At 41.5% G+C, this 23932-nt stretch overlaps 1 long non-coding RNA gene across 1 annotated transcript in view; it reads left to right on the plus strand.

The window, feature by feature from the left end:
• Positions 1-564: 564 nt before the first annotated feature.
• The window catches only part of LOC117089485, a 195562-nt gene continuing 172194 nt past the window's right edge, over positions 565-23932 (plus strand). Inside the window, exons 1-2 of the long non-coding RNA XR_004439631.1 lie at positions 565-657; positions 4098-4250. This is a non-coding gene — a long non-coding RNA (uncharacterized LOC117089485). The remainder of the gene's footprint in view (positions 658-4097; positions 4251-23932) is intronic.

A 23932-nucleotide genomic window follows, 5' to 3' on the forward strand; every position in this document is an offset into this window, starting at 1 on the left:
CTTAGATCTGCAGCGTGATATGTCAAATGCCTCAACATGCCCAGTTTGGAAACTTATGATATTTATTGCCAACTTGGAAACCAAATTCTTTTGGAATACATACACACATTATGAGTCTCTCCTCAGGCAATGAAGTAGTGATTAAGTAGATACCTGCCTACAAAACACAGATGACACTTCAATCTTTGGAATCTTTGATTTCTGAAACCAACCTGTTAGAAAAGGTTCATGCCAGCCTCTGAGATCATGAACTGCAACTTTAAAGCCGACCCCTCTGAAATAGTCATAAATTCAAGCAATTCCAGGGGCAAGTTCAAGCCCATACTGAAACTATAGGTTTTGGTGACACGAGGTTCACGTTAACTATTTGGGCAGATCTGTGGGGTTTTTACATGGTAACTGCAAGGTTCAACAAGCCACTTATGTGGATAACAGGACAGATACTGAATCTGGAACACTCCTAAAATATCTGGTATGCTTGATTGTCGTAGGGGAGTGGTAATATCTAAGAAGCAGGTCACATCCAATATTCAGACAGGTACTGTGAAAGCGATGTTGCCATTTGTTTCTGTGATCTGGCAAGACCAAAGGATGTGATATGCTGAGAGACATCTGAAGAGTTAAGAGGATCATGTTTCTTTCTTCCAAATGCAAGAGGTCAGATTGTAAAGATGAGTATTCAATTGGTTGCCTGTGTCTGTGGATCTTATACCATTCAATTGTAAGTTCCAGAGATGGATGATTGTTTTTTGCCTGTCTCAACTGGAGGACAGAGGGAGACTGAAAATCCGAAAGGTACTCCTTTTCCTTGTGGAGGTGTTTATTTTTATACTTCTTCAAGGACAGCAGTTTTGCATAGTGCCTAGCACATAACAAGACCTCCATGAATGTTAGACCATGTTGTTAATATTACATGTCTTGGAGGCTAAGGCCCCAGTGGAGAAAATACGAGCATTGGAGTCTGAAACCCAGATCTGAATTCGGGCTTCACCCCTTACTTGCTGTGTGACACTGAGTAGGTTACTTATCCATTTTGAGCTTCAGATCCTCATTTTGTTTTCCGGTCATAATTCTAGTCTCGTAGAGAGTGTACTTCCCTGAAAACAAATGGTTAATCTGTACTCAAATAAGAGAGTTGTCAAAGGGAGAAGGGTGCAGGAAAGGAGCGGGAGAGTGTACATGCTCGATTGAAACAAAGAGTGGGTCCTGTGACCCTACTTAAATTTCACAAAGCCTTTCCTGACAAAAGTGCTGAAGTTGGCAAATTGGGGATTACTGTCTTACATTTCCTATAGATGTATATTCTCTTTATCATGTCTTCTGAAAAGTAAAGAGAGTCCTTTTTGTTGATTTATCCTGAGTTGGAGATGGTGGGTGGAGGAGAAGGGTTGCATCAGGAAGTAGATTGGGCTAATACCTACTCTTTGTGGGATGGAAAGTGGTTAACTATTTTGGAATATGTACACACAGGACATATTCCATGTTTTAAGCCTTCTCAGGATTAAAAATACTTTTCTTTCCTTGGCTAGGGTAATGTTGCTAAAAAATGACCAACAAGCTGGTGAGAAGAGAGGTGGATAGGGTTTGGGAGGGTTGAAGGATGGAAGGAGATTCTTATATGAAAATTCATTTTATAGCCAGTGGAACCTTCAAAATAGAAGGAAGGTAAAGTAGTTAACTGACCCAATGGGGTTCCTGGGGCGTTCCTTTAGGAAGCCTGCTCCTTATTGTAATCCAGATTTATTTGTGAAAGTCTATTTTATGCCACTTTTTATATCCTATAAAAGTTAAAATTCCTCCTTATCAATGTAGTAAATTTGGGGAATTGGGGGAAAAAAAGTATGTCTCTTAAAGATTTTGCATCAAATGCTCTATTCTGGTCTGGTGCCACCCATGCTGGGAATTGCACAGTATGATGGAAACTGGGAGTCAAGAGACCTGGAGTCTCTTCTAACTGTGCCTTTAATTTGCTCTGCAGCCTTGGGTGCTTACTTTCCTTTTCTGGTACTCAGTTTTCCTATCTGCAATATAAAGACCTTGACCAAAAGAATGTGGTTCAAAAAATTTTTTTAAGTTATTTACATGGGATATAAATGAATTCTTTCACCGATATGAACATTCATGCAGTTCAATACAAAAATGGTGAAAGTGGAGCCTCCATCAGCTGCCCCATGTCTGTATTACTGGACCCCAGGGTGTCCCTGATGAGCCCCCAGGGCTCTGCAGATATCAATATGAAAACCACAGAAAAGGATCTTCAACATCATGTTCAGCTTTGTTATTTCATAGACAAATGTCCCATAATGAATACAGAGCCCCAAGGCAGACCAGAAAATGTTTGTGCATGAGGTGGGAGGGGTGGGGGACTTCCCTCGAGCCTGGTCAATGCTGGCTGCTAAGTGGAAGCAGAGAGCAGTCATTCTCTTAACACAGATGGATCTGAATGCAGAGGGGCCATAAGGTCACCTGGATTCTTACGGCAGAGCAAAGGAAGTCCCCATCCAGGAAGGCTGTTGTGGAGGAGGTCCTCATGCTCTGGCTGCCATTTGGCTGGAGGTAGCTGGGAAATGGTCAGCTGGCTTGGGATCAGGGCATTCAAGAAAAATGCCTTTGGGTGCCCTTGCTTGACACTGTTCGTCTGGGTTCATTGAATCTGTACCTGGGCCATTTGGAATAAGCCAAACAGGCTTTGGGATAAATGAGGACTATATCCCCCTTCCCCTCTGCCAGGACAAATGCTACCCAGCCTTAGAAGTCCAGCTCCACCCCAAAGCCCTTCCTGACAATGGCTGCTCCTATGTTTGGCAGCGTTAGTCCACTTTTAGCCTGATCACCTGCTGAGTCCACCTGCAGACCGTGGACTGACCTAGTTCCCAGACCAGTCCTGAGAAGGGTGGAGCAGTGTTTCCCAAAGTGTGTGCCAAGGAACCATGTTTCCATAGGGGATTAATGTGTGTTCAAGGTAAAAATGGACATTGTGCCAAGTAAGTTTGGGAAATGATGAGTTGAAGTTAAGCAGATTTCTTTATTATGGAACATCTCAGAGTTGAAACTTTAAGAGGTAGGCATGTGTGGATTTTCGAAACATATTTGTTTCAGGGAACCTTCCACCTGTGCTTTATCCAGCATCTGTTCCATGGAATTCTCTTTGGGGATTGCTGGGACAGAGTGTTTAATCAATAGCCTCCACACTACTGTTCAGTGATGCTTAGAATTAACTCAGGTTTCTGTCTTTAGGAGTTGGTAGCTGAGTCATGACAGCTGAGTTTTTGCATTCATTGCTGAGTTTTTGAGTTCATTTGCTTACCCAATGTTCTTTGAGCACTGCAAGTGTCAGGCCCTGGGTTGGTGTGAGACCATAGAAAAGAGTAAGTTACCCATCTCCTGCCCTGTGGAGTTCACAGAAGGCAGTCAAAAGCAAATACATAGCTGCAAACACAGATGGCCGACTGTGCTAGGGATACTCAGCCTGGTTGGAACATCTCCAGCACCAAGCACAGTGCCTGGGACACGGAGGGCAGTGGTATCAGCTCTGATCGCCTTCAACTCTGAGTTGTGAGCTGTAGGTAATCCTAAAATAGTGGTTGACACAAGTAAATGGTTTGTTTTCTCCTCCTGTAGTAGGCTGAATAATGGCCCTCAAAGATGTCCTTGTCCTAATTTTTGTAACCTGGGAATATGATTCCCTATATGGCAAAGGGGACTTTTCAGATGTGGTTGAATTAAGGATCTTGAAATGGAAAGATTATCTTGGATTACCCTCATATCCCTGATGTATCCTGATTGTCCTGATGTTCTCACAAGGGTCCGCAGCAGGAGCCAGAGAAGAGAAGAGGCATGACAATGAAAGCAGAGATTGCAGGGATGTACTTTGAAGATAAAGGGAGAGGCCACAAGCTGAGGTACAAACGTGGCCACTAGAAATCAAAAGGGTCAAGGAAAAGAATTCTTCCCTTAGAGGAAATAGAAGGAACCAGCTCTGCCAACACCTTGGTTTAACCCCAAGAAACTGATTTTGCACTTCTGACCTCTAGAACTGGAAGAGATAAATACATGTTGTTTTAAGCCACTAAGTTTGTGGTCATTTGTTACAGCAGCAGTAGGAAATGAAGACACCCACCTAACACAATATCCAGAAGTAGGTGGCAGGAGGAACATGCAGCTGCTTGAGCAAGTCGTCCAGGATCCAGCTCTTCCAGATTCCTGCGGCACCATCCTCCACACGTGGCATTCTTCCTCATGATTATAAGGTGGGTGCTACATCTCCGGGCGTCACGTCCACGCTTCATGCTGAAAGGAGAACAAGGGCTAAGGGGAAGGAGAAAAATGCTTTTTCCTTGGAAGCCTCCCCACCCTTCTTTTTTTTTACATTCAAGGAAAGATGCCAATTCTAGAGATATCTGCCTAGGTAGCCTTTAGTTGCAAAGAAGGCTGTGAAGGTGATATGTTTTTGATGGTGCATGTTACTTTCATACCAAGCTGGGATTCAGTTGGTGAAGAAGAAGATGATAAAGGACATTGGGAAGGCAGATATCCTAGTATCTGTGATCATCCTAGTGTCCGAATGCGCAATAAATATCTGTTAGAGGACTAAATGAATTATGGAAGGAGGGAAAACTGGAGTCAAGTTGTAGATCTGTTAGCCCAGGTGAGGAAGCGGGGGACCCTGAACTAAGGCAGGGATGTAGAGGTGGGTAGATGGGAAGGGATATGAGATAATTCAGATCCGTGGGGCTTGGTGATTGAGTGGAGAATCAGTGATGACACCCACCTTTCTAACTCAGGCAGCTTACTGGATGGGGATACAGTTTACCAGGACATGGAATACTGGGTGGTTTTGGATCTTCTGAGTTCAAGGTGTCTGTGGTCCAGTCCTCTTAACCTCCCTCCCCTGCCTGCTTCTCAAGGCTGTTTGCTCAGGACCAGGAATTTGCCAGGGGTGATCTGTCTGTGGGCAGCTGCAGCCACAAGGTGACACTTCTTTTGTTTTCTCTTTTTATCCCTTTCCTGTCTGGGCTGAATCCAGCCATGTTGTAAACATTTTTACGGTCAAAGCATCTTGGCAGCATCCTTCAAGCTCCAGCCTGGTGCCTCCGCTCCGTGACTCACTGGCAAAGATCTTGCTGCATAGGATCAATTTGTTTTTTCCGGGGGAGAGGGGGGTGGAGTGGGGCGGAAGGAAGAGCCTCTGGTTATGGTGCTCCTAATGACTTAGTCACAGCCTGGAGCTCTTTGCTTCAGACTGCTATTTTCCATCTGTACAACTGGCCATTCAGATACCTACAGGCCTCTTCTAAAATTACAACCAAGGCTGTTGTATCTCTGTCGATGTTGGACCCTATAGCTCTCCAGTATGGGGTCAGCCTTTAGAGCTAAGTGTCTCGATCCCTTTTGTTCTCAGATGAGTAGTTTGAGTCTTGCCTTGGGTGGCACAGACTGTGAGAGCTTATGGATGTCCATGGTCTTCCTGGATACCTGGCTAGACTGCATTCCTCAGCCTTCCCTGCAGTTAGGAATAGCCGTGTGACTGAATATTGAGTGCCAGTGGAAAGGAAGGGTTCCACTTCTGGGCCGAGCGGTGAAATCTCCCTGTGTGGTCCACTAGGAGAGATCCAGAAGTCTCTGCGGCCCTAGGGGAATTGCGGAGTAACAGATGGGAAAAGCCTGGGCCTCTGGGTCACTGTACAAAAGGCTACCTGCTGGACACCTGGGAGCCAGCTAGAGCAGAGGCATTCCTTCTACTACTCCTGGAACTCTGTATTTCTGGAATTGTCTCAGGGACTATGGTCACTGCCACCCAGATTAGTGTTTGACGATAGAACTTATCTTAGGCTTTTTACATTTTTATATAATTTTTATCTTTGCTTATGTTGTTTCTACCTTTACATTGAACACCCTTTGAAAGCAGGGATTATGTCACATAATTTTATTTATTCAGAACAACAAACAGTGCTGAGTAGACAGTAGGCACTGACAAAACTTGTACTTTAAGAATTACAGGGCTGGATGTGGTGGCTCACACCTGTAATCCCAGCACTTTGGGAGGTGGAGCACCTGAGGTCAGGAGTTCGAGACCAGCCTGGCCAACATGGTGAAACCCTGTCTCTACTAAAAATATAAAAATTAGCTGGGCATGGTGGTGGGTGCCTGTAATCCCAGCTGCTCGGGAAGCTGAGGTGGGAGAATTGCTTGAACCTAGGAGGCAGAGGTTTCGGTGAGCCAAGATTGTGCCATTGCACTCTAACCTGGCCGATGAGCGAAATTCCGTTACAAAAAAAAAGAATTAGATATGTTTAAGAATTACAACACCATTTCTGTTCATTCCTGACACCATTAGGGGATATGTAAGCAGCATTAAAATATATAAAATACAGTCCAGTATCCCTCCCAGAGCACACAACAGTTTCTCACTGATTGTTCAGAGCTTTTGTAGCTTTCAGCTTACATATATTAGATGCTAATATGATGATTGTATGTATTGAGCACTAACAATTTTCCAAACACTATGCTGAAAGCTTTATTAAATTATCTTTTCACACACTGGAGCCTTTCAGGGGAAGGGGGGGCAAGGGGACGGAGAGCATTAGGACAAATACCTAATGCACGCGGGTCTTAAAACCTAGATAATGGGTTGATATGTGCAGCAAACCACCATGACACATGTATACCTATGTAACAAATCTGCATGTTCTGCACATGTATCTCAGAACATAAAGTTAAAACAATTTTAAAAATCTCCTTTAATACTCATAACAACTGTAGGTACTATTATTTTCCCCACTTTGACATGAGAAAATTGGTTCTAAGAGAGGTTGAGTAATATACTTCAAACCATGGAAGTATAAGAAGCATAAGATCTGGCATTCAAACAGAGCCTGATTCCAAAGACCCAGCATTATATAACAATTTCCTGCCCCATTCTTTCCCACACTCAATATCTTGAGTGGTCCAGGGCCCTGTGGGATTTGCCGTGCCTGCTTTGTCAGGGTAGGCATCTAGCCCTACCTGTATTCAATGCCCGGGGACCCCACCCCGCCTACTCAGAGCTGTAACTGACTCTTTAGATTTCATGTGCCTGTGTTTGCCAAGACAGATGTGAAACCTTCAGTTGGGCAGATTAGCATCTCAGACTCAAATCTGGCCCCACATCTCGCCTCAGACACGTCCAACTCCCAGGCTGCTCCCAGTGCTAAGGTGGGACCGGCAGGGAGCCAGACAGGAGCACAATGTTCTCTGCCCATCAGGCATTGTCTGACACCTGCGTGGGATTACTGGGTGAGCCTCCAGGCTCCAAGGGACACTCCCTCAGCATGGAATGACAATGAATTCAGTGAATTGTTAGAACTTCAAGTGAGGAAGAGAAATCTCACAGGTATTTCTGAGAGTTATGAGGATCTGTGCGCTAAAGGGGATGCCAATGGAGAAGTTAGCCAAAGTCCCCGAAGTTAAACACACAGGCTTCCACAGCTGCAAGGCTCCGGCTCACCCCAACGCCTCCTCTGGAGCCTTTTGTTTGGGGCCAGCCCTCTTTCTTTTCATAGATTCTTGCAGGGGGTTTTCAAGATGATGATACAAATAATGCTGACAGGCAATATTTCTTTTCTTTCTTTCTTTTTTTTTTTGAGACGGAGTCTCGCTCTGTCCCCCAGGCTGGAGTGCAGTGGCCAGATCTCAGCTCGCTGCAAGCTCCGCCTCTCGGGTTCATGCCATTCTCCTGCCTCAGCCTCCTGAATAGCTGGGACTACAGTTGCCCGCCACCACGCCCGGCTAATTTTTTGTATTTTTTAGTAGAGACGGGGTTTCACAGTGTTAGCCAGGATGGTCTCGATCTCCTGACCTCGTGATCTGCCCGTCTCGGCCTCCCAAAGTGCTGGGATTACAGGCTTGAGCCACGGCGCCTGGCCCAGGCAATATTTCTTGAGCCTTTACTAGCACTGTGCTAAACATTTGATATAAACATGTCACATTTAATATAGCAAGCCTAGGAAGAAGAAGGTGCCATTTTTATCTTTCTTACAAATAAGGAAACTGAGAGGCAGGAAAGAATCGTCCATGCTTATATAGCTTGGGGGTTGTGGGGTGGAGTTCCAGCCCAAATTTCTCTAACTGTCTACTAGCATTGGGTCAAGTGCCCAGTGAGCAGTTAATTATGGCAGTAGCTTGGCCTAAGAGAGGGAGCACAGGCTTCAATGTTACATAGATTGGGAATCAAATCCCAGCCCCACCACATCCCAGTTGACTTCCTGGGCAAATTAGCTCAGCCTCCTTGAGCCTCAGTTCCTGAGCTGTGAAATAAAAATGACAACAGTAACCTCCAAGAGTTGTGAAGATTACTGAGAGAATGTAGGGCATATGGTAGGTGCTGAGCACATAAACATAGCTATAAGTATTACATTTTCCTAAGGGCAACTTCTCTGTATGATCTAGTACTTGTATATTCTGTTGCTAATCCATTCATTCACTCATTGATTTATTCATCATGCATTTACTGAGCACCTATTACATTCTAGAGGTTGCTGAGGATGTGTCCTGTTTGCTGACCAGGACTTTCAGTTAGGATTGCATAAGTCCACACATATCAGAAACCCAACTACAGTGGTTTTACCAAAGAGGAGGTTATTGTTCAACCATGGTCAGAAGTTTGGAGTCAGGGGGTTTGAAGCCGGGTGTAGTGCCTCCATGATTCCCATCTGAGCCCCAGCCACCTTTATCTCTCTGCTGCTCCAGCTTTGATGAAGAGCCTTTCATTCTCATGGTGGCGATCAGATGCGCTGTTTCACTTCCAATTCTTTGGCCACACTCCAAGAAGAGAGAAGAAAGGAACCAGGAAAGAAGACATACTTATTTATGTCAGAAGAAAGAAACATTCTGAGATATCCCCAACATACTCCTGCTTATGTATTGCTGGCCCGAATTATATCACACAGTCATCTCTAGCTGCCATCAACAACATCGAGGTTCTTTTAGTAAAGAAAAAGGAGAGCATAGTTGTTGCAAATAGTACAGCACCAGCCCAGATTCTGCTGACTAACAAGTGTCTTTAAAGCAAGCCTTGGCAATTTGCCAAGCATTGTTGGTACTTTCACTTCAGTTACTGGGTTTAATCTCCCTAGATTCTCACAACAACCACATGAAGGAGGTAGGTACTCCCCTCCCCATGCTCCGTTTCTCACGCTTCTCATTCCCACTGGCGGCAGGTTCTCTGGGAAACCCAGGGCTTTGGCCTTGGCCTTGTGCGTGTTACAGGGCAGGCAGGTGGGGCTAGCCCAGTCTCCTTCCTTCATTTCCCCTCTCAGCTGTGCAAGTGCAGGCTGCTGGGGGAGGAGACGAGGTAGGACATGAAGGAACACAGTGGGGTACATGGTTGGCAAAGGCGTGAAGGTCTTTGCAGACAATGGCTGAGATCATAGGCTTTGGGTCCTGGCTCTGTCATGATTCCTGTGATCTTGGCAAGTTGGTGACCTCGAAAATACAGATAATAGGAGTGACAATTTAAATAAATTAACACATGAAAAGATCCCAGCATAAAGTGAGCATATGAGCGATTATTATATCAGGGAGCATAGATTATATCCTAAATATAATGTTGTAAAGTGGAGTTGGTCAACTACAATCAAAGGGCCAGATCTGACCTGCAATCTGTATTTGTAAATAAATATTTATTTGAACACATTCATGCCTATTCTTTTACATGTTGTCTGTGGCTGCTTTTTTTGTACTATCGTGGCAGTTGAATAGTCATGACAGAGACTATATGCCCTGCAAAACCTACAATATTTATTATCTTATTTACAAAAGAAATTTTTGGAATCCTTTTGTACTGGAACAAGCAATGTTAGTTTAACTTTAAAAATCAAAGAGACTGAGAGTCAAAATTCAATTTTTCTGCTTACCCCTTATGAGAGCTTGGGCCAGTGACTTAGCCTTTTCAAAGATCATATTCTTCAACTGCAAAATTGGGAATAATAATGTATTCTTTTAAGGGATGTCATAGGGATTAAGTATAATAGAGTTGGATCACCTGGTCCTCAGGAGGTACTCAATAAATAGAGCCTATTCTTTTCATTATTGTGGAGGTATTTTTAAGCAGAGTTTGGAGTGATCAGATGTGCATTTTAGGAAAAAAAAGAAAACCTTGAAAGCTGTGTTTGTGTGCTAGGGCTATTGTAACAAAGCACCATGAACTGGTGGCTTAAACCACGGAGTCCCAGCCTCAGAGTCCCGGAGCCCAGAAGTCTGAGATCAAGGTGTTGTCAGAGGTGGTTTCTTCTGAGGGGTGTGAATCTATTCCATGCCTCTCCTGTAACTTTTGGTACTTTTATGGTAATCTTTGGCTTTCTTTGGCTTGTAGGCAAATCACCCAATCTTAACTTTCATGTTCACACAGATTCTTCCTTTGTGCATGTCTATCTATGTCCAAACAACCCCTTTGCATAAGGATTCAGTCATACTGGATTAGGATCCACCCTAATGACCTCAGCTTAACTTGATCACCTGCAAAAAATCTGATTTCCAAGTAAGGTCACATTCAAAGGTACTAGGGGTTAGGACTTCAACATCTTTTGGGGGACACAATTCAACCCTTAAAAGAGGCTGTGAGGGACTATCTCAGCATGCACAAAGCTAGTGGTTGGATGACCATAAAGAGGCTTTTTGGATAATTGAGAGGTGGCCAGATGAGAGGAGAGAATGATAGGAAAAGCCTTGGGAATTAGGGTCATGATAGAACTTAGTGACTATGTGTGGAAAAAGAGAAGAGGAAGAGTTAACAATGACACCGAGACTTCTCACTTAGCCAGTGTGGGGATGGACGAAGACGTTATTGAAATTGGAAGAAGGCACTTGTTTGGAAAGAAATGGTGGGTTTATTAAATAAGAGCATGGTTATGTGGAGGAAATTCCAGTGAAGAGTAGGCAAAAGAAAATAACATTTATGGAACATGTTGTATGCCATGTATCAGCCCTGAGTAATAAATGGTAACTTACTGTCAGGGAGGCATGATTAGGAACTCTTTGTGGATACAGGAAGTCACCCAGAGCTAGAGTGCATTGGACTTTAGGAGGCCTGGATGTCAGGAGACTGGTAGGATGTCTTTTGACATCATGTTCCTGAACTTGTCTTTAATAACCATATTTAGGCATTAACCCTACTTCTTTCTCTAGAAATGTCATTCTGCACTTGTCAGGAACTGCCCTCATTCCTGCCCAAACCCTCCCTGTTCTGCCAGGTGATCACACCTGCTGGCGTCAGGCCAGCTCCACGTGCTGATGGTTCTTGCCCAGGCAGAAAACATATCGGAAGCTTCCTGGTTAGGGAATACTTTTCTTCTTACATAAAAGTCCAGTCTCTCATTTCTCAGCATCCCTGTCTGTGCCATTGGGATAAAAAATTCCCACTTCACAGAGTAATATTCAGGATGAAATGAGACAATGTAGGCCAAGCCTTAGCATAGAGCAGAGCACATTGTAAGTTATTGAACACACATTAGCTTCTCTTACTGTTGCTGGTTCTTGTTGTTTTACCTGGAGCCTTGTGTTTATTCTCTTTTGCTTTGGATTCCTCCTCCACAGTGCTACCAGAATGACCTTCCTTAAAAATCAAGTCTAAGGGACTCTTTCCTTCTGATTGCTCCCCAGTATCTAAAGGTTAAGCTCCAGTGAATGCAGCCTGGAAGTCCTCCTGTCTCCCTAGTCTCACCACCCACCACATACCTCCCAACACCCTCTATTCCATCCCCATGGCATTACCTGGCTCTCCTGTGGACACATCAAGGCCTGTCACCTCTCTGTATCCTCTTCCACTCTCTCCCCACTGTGTTCTTTACCTGGTAAACTCTTAGTCGTCCTTCAAGACTCAGAACAACCATGGCCCCTCAACCCTCAAGGTCACCTTCAGCTACTGTCAGGCAGAGTGATAGTATCCGCCTTCTAATACCCATATTTTTTTACTTCTCATTATTGAAATAGTCCTAACCACATGACACTATAATTATCTGGTCACCTGTCTGAAACTAGCAACTTGAGCACAGGGTGGATGTTATTCGTATGTTATATAAATATCATACTTGGGCTGCGCTCACTGGAGCTTAAACTTTAGACACTGAGGAGCAATCAGAAGGAAAGAGTCCTTTAGACTTGATTTTTAAGGAAGGTCATTCTGGTAGCACTGTGGAGGAGGAATCCAAAGCACAAGAGAAAAAATACAAAAGAGCCCTCAGGATTCTTTGAGATTTATGCAGCTGTACCATCTGTGATATGGTTTGGCTGTGTCGCCACTCAAATCTCATCTTGAATTGTAACTCCCATAATCCCCATGTGTCATGGGATGGACACAATGGGAAATAGCTGAATCATGGGGGTGGGTTTTTCCCTTGCTGTTCTCATGATAGTGAATAAATCTCAGGAGATCTGATGGTTTTATAAAGAGCAGTTGCCCTGCACATGCTCTCTTGCCTGCCACCATGTAAGATGTGCCTTTGCTCCTCCTTTGCCTTCCACCATGATTTTGAGGCTTCCCCAGCTATGTGGAACTGTGAGTCCATTAAACCTCTTTTTCTTTATAAATTACCTGGTCTTAGGTATTTCTTTATTAGCAGTGTGAGAAGGAACTAATACAGGCTGTCAAATCTATTGTGAGCTTTTCCGTTCAGTCTTATTTTCATTAAGTAGTTCATAAAATATGGGTCTAATGGATGGCTCGAACATTCATTCAACCTGCCCTCATGGAGCCCACAATTTAAATTCTAATTACTTTTCCATCTCTCATATGATTCAATAACTAAAATAATTTTACATTTTTACTTTTGGGAGTTTATATTATCAAAATGATAGTTTCTTCTTTCATTTTCCAATGGTAAATAAAGTTATCTTATAATATTGAATTTATTTTTCCAAGCGACAAATGCCACCCTAGAACTATAGTCTTTTTCTCTTCACTGAAATGTTCTTAGTTAAATTTTAACTTTCAGAAATGTAAGTCAAACATATATTCACAAGTTAAAAAGCTAAGTAAGATTACAAGTCTCTTAATGAATCAAAGCAAACCTTTTCTCCACTCTTTTCTGCTCGAGCCTCTTTCTCTAAATTTTAAAAAAATTTTAGCTGTTTCACCTTATTTTTCTAAGTGTTATGTTTACACTGCTGTTCTTGACTGATCTCTTTTGGGTATTATCTGGACCTCCTATTAAGGAAGATGAGGATTTAGTGCTCTTGTCTAAGCCTATGTCTGCATTTGCTCTTACTCCTTTCTCTCAGCATAGTTATGGGAGAGTGCATGCTAACTAAGGAAATAATGTTTTACACTTATGCCAGCCATTAAGCTCAGCTTCAAACCCACCTTCTTATACTCTGCTCTGTGATGCTCTGCTGGTACTCTGCAAATTACGTTCTCTTTCTTATCAGCTGGCTTCATGGAAGGAGATGAAAAGTAGAACGAAGGGAAAAAGGACTTCTTTCTCTTTCTTACTGTTCCTACCAGAATCATACCAGCAGTTGGTTTAAGCCTCCAACTTCCTTTGGCACAGGTATCAGCACCAGTCAAGTGGCAATCTCTTCTCCTAGCTCCGTGGAGGTCTTCTTCCGAAGATCTCTTGCTTCTGTAAGTCCAAATTCTTGTTGACTTAGTTGTCCAGCACTATTTACTAAAAAGCCTATTTTTGCGCCAGCAATTTGAAAGCCAAGTTTATCATATACTCAATTTCCGTAGGTACTTGGGTCTATTTCTTGGTTTTCAGTTTTATTCAGTTGGTCTATTTGGCAATTCATGTGTTAGTGCTACATTGTTTTACTTATACTTCAACGTCTGATGGGGTTAGTTTCCCTTGAAGCATTCCTTCTTTACTATTTCCCCAACTGTTTTTCCATGTGAACTTTTCTAGTCCTATATGTATGGACAATTCTGTTAAGGTTAGTAGCAAAGAATTACAATCTCTGGAGTCATTTCTCTGTATCACTACCACAAGTGGCACACAATAAAAGCTCTTCTTTTTGACGAAAGCTACTCATCAATGGGTTTACATGGCTGGGGAATCCAGGTTGGCCTATCCCACTCTGCAGTGCCTGTGGTAACCAACTCACAACTGCAGCAATAGCTTCAGCAAAATGTGACTTTGAATTATAAATTACAGCCATTGGACAAGGACAGGGCTTAGGATTTTAAATGGCTACTGGAATATGAAAGCAAACAGGGTAAACCCTTAGCTAAAACATCACTTTCAGGTTCAGAAAGCAAGTTACTTAGCAGGATAACCTATTACTCCCCCCAAATAAGTCATACAGTGGATGAAAACCTAATAATGCTAGTAAAATTAAAATGAATAAAATGATAGAACAAACTGTAGGAGGAGAAATGGAAAAGTTTCCACTTTGAAGTCGTTTGATTAGTCAACATATTGATGCCATGGCAGGTGATGATGACGAGGTTTGTGTAATTAGCTGAAAAATAATCACTTCTCTATTTCGTCTGATGGATCAACGAATTTCATCAATAAATGCCATGATGTGGCATTTGGTATTTGTACGATTTGTAAATGATGGTGTTATTAAAGAAACCTTTTCTGCTGCCAAAAAAAATTTGCCCAAAACGAGTAAAAGCCATCTATAGTGAGTGTCTTATCTTTTTATCTAGAGACACAGTCTGTCTTTGAGGAAGTGTGTATTGCTGGTGGCTCTTTGGTGGTTGGCTCCATGAAAAGTTTAACCTCTCTTGTAAGGAAAAGAAAAAGAAAAGAAAGAAAAACAAAAACCCTGCCACTATCACAACACACTCCTTTTTTCAGAGAGATGCTAATGGCAAAAACTCTTGGAGATTATATGCATCCAGATAACGGTACAAAAATGGTTAGTTTAAAAAGCAAAGACCAATTTACTCAAGAATGTTTAAAACATTATGGAAGCCTGAACAAAGATCATGTGCAGTCTCCTGCTACATAAAGAAATTTAGTGGCTTAGAAGACGGAGGGTTATCAACAGGTAGTAAAGCTGACAGGTGAACTGAAGGGGGTACTCTCAAGAAAATAGCAAGGATTGCTGAGACTTTTGAAGGTGAAGAATGACTGCAGAGATTAGCCTACCTAGAAGACATTTTTCATCACGTGCACCAGGGAAACAAGTCCATGCAAAGCGTTAGAATGTTTTGACTTCAAGTGACAAGATTCTTGGAAAAAATGATGTTGCAAAAGGAAATCTTGACGTATTTTTATTGCTGCTTGGGCTTGGGAGAGAGGAAGGATATCTACAAGCCTCAAGTCTTATTATAAACCACCTAGAAGATCTGCAATACCAAAGTGAAGAGTATTTTCCCTCCCTTTTGACACACATGTATGATGGAGTGAGGGATCCCCTTTCTCCATCTTCTGCTCTTCCTGAGAACTCGACTGTGAGAGAAGAGGAAGAATTTGGTGAGGCACAGTCAGATTGTACACTGGAGATAAGGTTTACTCATCTGCTCCTCCTCAAGTATCTTGCCTTCCAAAGATACTCTTGCAAGAAAAGCCAGGACATTTTTGCCACAGTTTTCAGCTTCCTACATGCGTGACTAAGCTTTTCCTTGTTTAACATGCACCAAGAACAAGGACAGAACTTCTCTCACTTAAGATGGAAATAAAATCTGTATGTGCTTATTTCAAGTTTGACCAAGAATTGAGTAACTGTGCTGAAAAAAAAAAAAGCACAACTCTCACATTAAAAAGGTAAATGTTACTTTTTATGTCAGAATAACATTGTCAATATACACCCACGCCTATATGAAATCAGGAAACTAACACATGCCTGTCATTATTTTGAAACAGCCAGGTCTAAAGTTAAGCCTGATTATGTTAATAAGAAAAAAAATTTTTTAAAGAATTATATAAATTGTCCTAGGCCATATTTTTATTCACGTGGCTTTAGTTTGTGAATTCAATAGCTTTACTATTCAACAAAGTGTCAATACATTTTCAGGTCGTAAATAACATGTCACAATATAATTTGCAAACTTTATTTAAATTAAATATATCAAGCTACCTTTAGAGAAATTAAATTCCATTTTGTCTTAAGCCAATTATTTAACAGAAATGTATTGCATTTTCTTTAGGAATTTCAAAGATGTAAAGAAAGGAAAGAATGAGTAATTTCAAAACATGTAAGTTAAGTGTAATTGCTTATTTTGCTCTGTAAAGTTTGGCTTAAAAAAGGTTTTAAATAAGGGGTAAAAACCTACTCTTGCACAGGCTATGTATTACATAACATTCATCTCTTGTAAAGTAGATATTTAAGACTTTAGTCCTAGTTAAATAAGTTTTTTAAAAAATTAAATAGGAAGGTTAAAATAAAAGGCATGTGGGGGATGAAAGTTTATTCTACCTGCATACTTGGCCTGCATTAGGGATGATATTCTTTATAGTGAGTAGGAAACCACAGAAAAAGATTAGGCTAATTGGTAAGCAAAGCAGAGTGACAGATGATATTCTCTGCTCAAAAGAGCATTGACAAATTATTACTGGACTATGATATCTACAAGTTACTGGTTATGCTAATATACCGGGAGCTGTAGATATCATATTTAGGTCACTTGAGACCTTAAGATTATTTCAAGGGTTGGAAAGGCTAGTCTAGAGATTCTCTGGGTTCAGTTTCACTGGAGACCCACTTATCTTCTGGATCCAGGGTTTCCAAGTGATGTGGGGGACTATGGTGTCGAGGCTCCAATTGTGTAGATGCTCTGCCAGCCCCCTGTTTTCAGCCTAGGCTCACCTCCCACCTCCTGTGGTATCCGCTGCTCCACTTCCTGAGATATTCCAAGGCTGTCAGTCATGAATTAGCTTACTTCCCATTGGCTGCTGCCTCTGCCATGGCTTGGCTTTCCATAATTCAGTCTGGGTGGGCAGCTCTGGGAAAGAACTACTAAATTGGGTGATGCACTATGATTCAGTTATTTCTCACGCATTCTCAGACAGTGCTGGTCTTCAGCTCACCCCACTCTTCCTATTCCCTCTTCTCAGACTTTGTGCTTTCCCAGCTTCCTGAGTCCATACCATCCCCTAGTCTCCAACCAACCCAGTCAGTGCCCTGTTATTTATTTATGGAGTGGCTCATCTTATTTGAGGATGATCCAGGTTCCTTCCATCTCTGAATCCTTATTTGCCAGTTGTCCTGTTACAAGCCCTGGGTAAGTTATATGAATAGACAGTGACTCACAGCACCACACGATAATATAACCACCAGAGCCACTTAAGAGAGATGATATGAATGCACTGATTCCAGGTGGTCTGGGTCATATAATCAGGACAGCTACCTGTAGGTGGTGGTGATGATGATAGGGGATCTAGTCTATTATTTTCTGGTCCCTTTGTAGAGTCTATTTATTTAAGCTTCTCATGCCTCTATGAAGTGGGTATTTTCTGTTTTGCATATGAGAAAAAGGATCTCTGAAGTGTTAGCTGACTTGCATCAGGTCACAGCTGACTTGCATCAGCCAAGGCTCCCATGCCCGAGACCATATTTTCCCACTATCTGTTGCCTCAACTTTGACATTTTCTGAACAGCTTCAAGCAGGAAGAAGGAGATTTTTTTGCCCACCTGACCATTATGTTTTTACTTAGAGTTTTTGAACATTGTTGGCAATTTCTATTTCCAAATGTACTTAGTCGAATCCTCCCTTTATAGATGCTCATTGCTCACAGAGGAATTGGCTGTAGTTTTGTTCATCTCTGCCAACCTCTTCCCTGTTGCCCCAGTAAGAAAGAACTGCCAGTGTTTGTACCATGCATGGACCTAATTAGTAGCTTTAATCTATTAGTACATAGAGTGCCTTCCCTTTCCTGCTCCCAAGATTTCCAAATGTGCCTGCAGCATGGTTGCCTGTGATGCCTGATGGTGCTACCACCAAGGTGGGTTCCAACTTATGCTCCTCATCAGCTCATGTGCCCATGTCTCATGGCACTTGGTTCTAGCTGTGATGTTTTTGTTCCTTGAGGAGTCCAGGTGTCATGTTTTTTACTCTCTGGGCCATGTGATTCCGGTGTGTTTATCTCAAATAATGTGTTCTGTTGAAAAGGGAAAGAGCTAACATTAACTGGATGGAATTCTCAAGCCTAACATTGTACTAGCTGTTTTACATGCATTATCTCATTTAATCCTTACAGCAATCCAAGAGAGAGACAGTATTAAAGTCATTTACTGATTCATCAATAAACAGCATTGAAAATAGAGTATGTCCCAGAGTATGTTCCATTTGTGTTAGGTTGTCAAGTGCTGGGGGTACAGGCTAAATAAGGGACAGTTTATGCCCTCATGGAACATGTAGTTCAAGGAAATTACAAATATTAAAACAAACAACTGTAAGTACTGTGAACGTTTGGATGCTAACATGATCGGTGTTATCACTGCAGTGACTACAGGCTCTATTACAATCCCCACAACTGCTCAGGCGTGGTTTCCCAGTTATTCCCCATGACATCCTTTTGAGGTCTACAGTATCAAAATCCTATTTTCTGTTGAGGCAACTGAGGCTTAGAGAGTTAAGTAACTTGTCCAAGATCCCATTAACAGAAATTATTTGGGGATTAAAGAAGAAATTATGGGCCGGGCGCGGTGGCTCAAGCCTGTAATCCCAGCACTTTGGGAGGCCGAGACGGGTGGATCACGAGGTCAGGAGATCGAGACCATCCTGGCTAACATGGTGAAACCCCGTCTCTACTAAAAATACAAAAAAAAACTAGCCGGGCGAGGTGGCAGGCGCCTGTAGTCCCAGCTACTCGGGAGGCTGAGGCAGGAGAATGGCGTAAACCCAGGAGGCGGAGCTTGCAGTGAGCTGAGATCCAGCCACTGCACTCCAGTCCGGGCGACAGAGCGAGACTCCGCCTCAAAAAAAAAAAAAAAAAAAAAAAAAGAAGAAGAAATTATGTGTAAGTATGGCAAGCAATGTAGCATAATGGTTATGAACAGGAAGACCCAGACTGCATGGGTTCAAATGTAAGCTGTGCTAGTTACTAGCTGCTTCATCTAGGAACAATTGTTTAACTCTTTGTGTCTCAATGGTCCCAGTCTGTGAAATGGGAATAATAGTAGTGCCTGCTCATAGTTATTATTCCCATGTTACAGGTGAGAAAACTGAAGAAGAAATATTAAGTCACAGGTTCATGGTCAGTGGCCAATCTGAGGCTCAGCCCAAGTCTACATACCTGCAAAGTTAATGCTCTTACTATCTTCCTCTAGAAGAAGTTTGATTATTTTCCAGGCCATCAGAACACCAAGTTGATTCCTGGACCCCCTTACAATGGTGTCAAACAGAGTAAAATGCCAAAGTACCTCTTGAAAGATGTCACCGGGCCTCCACCATTTGATATCTGGCCCTGGACACATTTACAAAGCAACATTTATGGGAATCTTCACTCAAGATAAATGTGCTTAAATGTAAGTGCTGTTGTGTAAATATGAATTGGCAAGTGGATGAGGAAGGAAAAAAATGAAGCTGAATAGGACTTCAAGACAGAGAAGACCTCTGGGACTGACTGCATGCATGACTGCGTGTGTCTGGTTGAGGTGGGGTCATCTCATTTGTGGAGAGAGCTTCTCTTTGAGATAAAAGGGATCTCTTCCTGCCAGAGATGAAAGAATGAAATGATTTTATGCAAATAGTCCCCACTGAGAAGTGCCAGATCTCCATTAAAGGTGTCTGTCTTGTGTAACTGGTATTCAGAGCTTGCCTTGCCAAGACCATTTGTTCTCTGAGGATGTCTGTAGACAATAAGGCTGGTGTTTCTTCTGGGACACGTACACACACACACACACGTACACACACATTTTGGCTGTGCTAGAACTTTCAGCTGCCAACATATTCCCTGCTTGGACTCCAGCGACAGCTGATAACCCCTATTAACATCTTGCTGCAGATGCTGGCAGCCTCACAGTTCAGTCCCTACCTCAGGGCAGATTGCTGCAGAGCAGTTCCTCCCCTTTTCTTCCCCCACCACAACCCTATTAGGACCAAACATGTTTTTCCTTTTACCTCAGACATGCTCCTTCTTGTCTGGCCTCTTGTTTTTCTCCTGTACAGATTTATGAGGAGAATTCATGGAAACCCCCTGAGCCTCAGCTAGTCCTAGGGACAAGGCTGGCTTCTAGGAGGCATCTCATGGTCTGCATTCCAGTCCAACCCCTGACCCTTTGGATCACGGAAGCTCACACGCACATGTATGAGTGTAAACCCATTGCACATATCTTTTCTAACTAGTCACGAAGTTTGGGTGTGTCTTCCTCTTGGAAATCGCTTCAAACTATCCATTTCACTTCCATCGCCACTACCTGCATATAGACCACCACAGTATTTTGCTTGAACTTCTTCAGTAAAACTCCTAAACTTTCTGTCTGGTCTCCCTGCCTTCCATCTTTCCCCACTGGAATCCACTCCCCCAAGTGAGCTTTCTAAAATGCAAATCTGATTTCATGAGTCTCTTGCTTCAAGCCTTTAAATGCTTCCCTGGTATCTCCAAGACCGAGGATAAGTTCTGGCTCATGGTGGATGCTCAATAGAAGTTTCTGGAGTTAAGTAGAGTTGAATCTTCATTTTAAGCCAATGGAATATTCATTCTGAGAACTCGTTAAGAATGGCTTCATCTTGAGGACTTCATTCCTTTTCTAGTTTGCACCTTCATACTCATCTGAAGTCCTTTATCTTATGTTAGGTGATTCTTTTACCTATAATTTTGTGTTCAGTGATGTTGGGGGTCTTCTGGAAAATTTTATCTTATATTCCAATAATAGAACTAGGAAGGACCTTTGAAGCTATGCTTTTAGATTCAATAGGCTCAATAATGTGTTTGGGTTCCTGACCATTTGATGGAAGGGTACGAATTTAAAAGGTATAAATGTCTACCCCAACTTCCACCAACATGAAGCCAAATCTCAACAAAGGGCACAGTCCCGCACCCACAAATGAGCATTCATGAAAACAAAAGAACAATTTTGATTTTAAGTTCTTGAGATGGCTTCCTCACAAGGCATCTTGGAGATCAACCAGGATGACATTTAAGAGATAGGGAAACTGAGGCATGGAGAAAGGAAGTGAGTGTTCTTAGGTCACAAAGACAGTGAGTGGCAGAACCAGGATTAGTATCCTCATCTCCTGGTTCACAAAGTGTGAGCACACAGTCTCCTAAATTGCCCCTGTGCAGGAGAATCTTTACCTAGGATAATCAAATGCCACAGCCCACATCCATGAAACCAGCAAAGCAGGTGATTTCAGTCAAGAATTTTCCCACTTCCCTATAGGATAGCATCACTTATAATCAGTATCTAAAGTTAGCAATGTAGAAGAGTCAAGGAAAATTAGGCACTAGCATGAATGAAGCACCATTCTGGGTTATAATATGTACATTATCTCAAGTATTATTATCAAATTTTTTTACAGATGAGGGACTCAAACACTAAAAAATTAAAAAAATAAAAAGTCATTTGCTTAGGTCTAATGTCTACGTTGGATTTGAACACAGATCTTATTGATTCAAAAGTGGCAAGTTCTTTTCTTTTCATCAGTATATTTTTTCCAAATACCATAAAGACCACAAAAACTGTAACAAATTAGAGGAATTTAAGAGTGATAAAGACAAACTTAAATATCCATCAACATACTTACAAATTGCTCTGTTAAAGCACCTCATTAACAGTGCTCTTGATATGCAGGGATAGAGATAATTTATCCAGTTTTCTACTTGATATAAATCACACTGTTAGGCTTCAGTGCAGAAAGAGAGTGCAGTAAGCCTTGGCTCAAAAAATGATTCTTTCAAAAGAAGGAAGTACAGGTAGACAGAATACAATGTAAGTCCCAATTCATGAAAGAAGCATTGATAGCAGGGGATTTGTTGGGGAGTATATTACTCTCTTTCCTTTGTGGACCTCAGATCAGAAAAGTTATCTTCATTGGCTCATGTAAGGCTTGTCATTCCATTACTGATTCATTCATTTTTGTCTACATTCTTTGCTTTCATCTATTGTGTATCTTTTGTTTGTATGTATTATTATATAATTTTTTATTTGCATGCATATTTTTGCTTGATTTTTAAATTTGATTTTATTTTAGATTAGTTCTAGGTTTACACAATGTTATGATAGTTATAGATTTACAGAAAAATTGCAAAGGTAGTATAGAGAGTTCCCATATATTCCACATTAATCCTTGTTTCTCTATTATTAACCTTTTACATTATCTTAGAACATTTGTTACAATTAATGAGCCAATATTGATATGTTATTGCTAACTAAAACCCATTATTAGGATTTCCTTTATTTCTACCTAATATTCTTTTTCTGTTCCAGGATCTCATTCAGGATACTATAACTAAGTAGAAACTTACTTTCCTCAGGCTCCACTTGTCTGTGACAAGTTTCTCAGACTTTCTTTGCTTTTGATGACCTTGATAGCTTTGAAGAGTATTGGTCAGATATTTTATAGAAGGTGCCTCAATTGTAACTGGTCTGATGTTTTTGTCATGATTAGTCTAAAGTAATGTGTTTTGGGGAGGTAAAGTACCCCTCTCATCACATCATATCAAGGATACCTACTGCTGACATGACTGATTGCTATTAATGTTAATTTTAACCACCTTGCTGAGACAGTGTTTCTCAGTCTTCTCCACTTTTTCCCCTTTCCTTGCTGTAGTCTTTAGAAGGAAGTCACTATGCACAACCTCAACTTTTGAAGTGGTGATACTCTGAGGGCAGGGCATCTATATAAATTATTTGGGATTCTAGATGAAATTCTACTCTTCATTTATTTTTTCAATAGTTTATGAACTCACAAACATTTATTTTTGAACTCTTTTATTTGGCTTCTGTGTCCTTTTAACAAATCCTCGTCACTGTGGATTTTGTTGTTTTGAGTGCCTCCTTACCTTCTGGTACTAAAAGACACTCCAGGCTCATCTTGTATACTTCATCCTTCAGTCCTAGAATAAGCCTTTTCACCAAAAGTTACTAGTTGCTTTTCTGGGGTGAATAACATTAGAACTCAAGATCTGGGCCCTAGATATGCTCATTTCTATGTGGATGTTATAGCTTCTGTGCCTCTTTAGCTGACAGAGTAAGAAAAAATATGTGCATATACCAACCTGTGTATTTATGCAACCTATAAATATTTCTACATGTAACACAATCTGTGTCTATATTAAGCTAAACATGAGTTAATACTGATGTCTTCAACTGTAATCCACTGCCACATTCTAGGCTACTCCCCTTGCTTATCTGTGTTCTCTGACTCCAATTGTGAGAAACCTGGCTCCCGCCATCTGCCATCCATTTGCTTAACTGTTAAGTTCTAGTGTAATATATAATGGTTTCAAAATTAGTAATCTGTAACCCCATGGAAAACTATTTTATTAGCTAGAATACAGTGTCCATGTAGAGTTCATTTTGCCTTTAGCCTTATAGACTCCACTCATTTTCAAACTCACTTTGGCCAGATCTAATTCTTCTCATTCCCCTTCAGTGAGGTTGTTTCATACATTTGTAATACATTTAGATTCCTTTGTCACATTTTGCATTCCATTCCAACTTCCTCAATAATTAAAACAAAATTATACATTAAGGTTTACTCTGTGTGCTATAAAGTTCTATGGATTTTGATTAATGCATAGTGCCATGTTTCTACCATTAGAGCATCATATAAGGTAGATTCACCACCCTAAAGAACTCTGTGCTTCACTTAGTCAACCTTTCTCCACTCCTGAGCCTCTGGCAACCACTTACTGATTTACCGTTTCTATAGTTTTGCATTTTACAGAATGTGAGATAAGAGAATCATATGGTCTGTAGCCATTTCAGACTAACTACTTTCATGTAGAAATATGTAGTTCAGATTTATTAATGTCTTTGTGTGACTTGATAACTCATTCCTTTTTATTGTTCAACATTATTTCACTATATAGACGCACCATAGTTTATTTATCCATTTACC

Source organism: Trachypithecus francoisi, unplaced genomic scaffold, assembly GCF_009764315.1.
Source record: "Trachypithecus francoisi isolate TF-2019V2 unplaced genomic scaffold, Tfra_2.0 Lachesis_group11, whole genome shotgun sequence".
Taxonomy (NCBI): Eukaryota; Metazoa; Chordata; class Mammalia; order Primates; family Cercopithecidae; genus Trachypithecus; species Trachypithecus francoisi.